We start from the raw sequence: 589 nt of genomic DNA, 5'->3' as shown, positions 1-589 counted from the left end.
GAGATCGCGCCGATCCATCGCATTGAATCCATTTTCATTGGCTCCCCAAGCTCTAGATTGGTCGGCATTGTTGGCCGACCTATTGTCGGGAGCCCTGAGCGTTCTGTTGTTTTGAACCGCACTTACTACAACTATGTTTGGTGTTGTCATTGTTGTTCCCATGAGAAGCTAGGGAAAGGGGTTCGTCCATCCTTGTAGAGCCCCGCATGCAAAGATAAGGCTGCGTATTCTGAGAGGTCGCCCGGTATCCCAGAGTCACCATTCTAGACACCTTACCCAGGTGCCATTCAGCTTTCGGCACGGCTTTCACACCTCCGCTTGGGGGTTAATCCCTTCGGAACCACCCCTGGATTATTGTCTGCGACTGCCTATTTATTTTTGTAACCATATTCAGCACAAACCCATGGTACAGGGACCCTCTATCCGCAATAATATATATATATATACGAGGGTGGATTGATAAGTTTCCGGCCTGACCAAGAAAAATAACGTTTTTAAGAATTTTTTTTTTTATTTCTCAACATAATCTCCTCCAAGGCTGATACATTTCTCATAGCGGTGTTCTAGTCTAGTAATGCCATCTCTATAG

The sequence above is a fragment of the Belonocnema kinseyi genome, chromosome 5 (genome assembly GCF_010883055.1).
Source record: "Belonocnema kinseyi isolate 2016_QV_RU_SX_M_011 chromosome 5, B_treatae_v1, whole genome shotgun sequence".
Classification (NCBI taxonomy): domain Eukaryota; kingdom Metazoa; phylum Arthropoda; class Insecta; order Hymenoptera; family Cynipidae; genus Belonocnema; species Belonocnema kinseyi.
Note: the sequence above shows the minus strand (reverse complement) of the source record.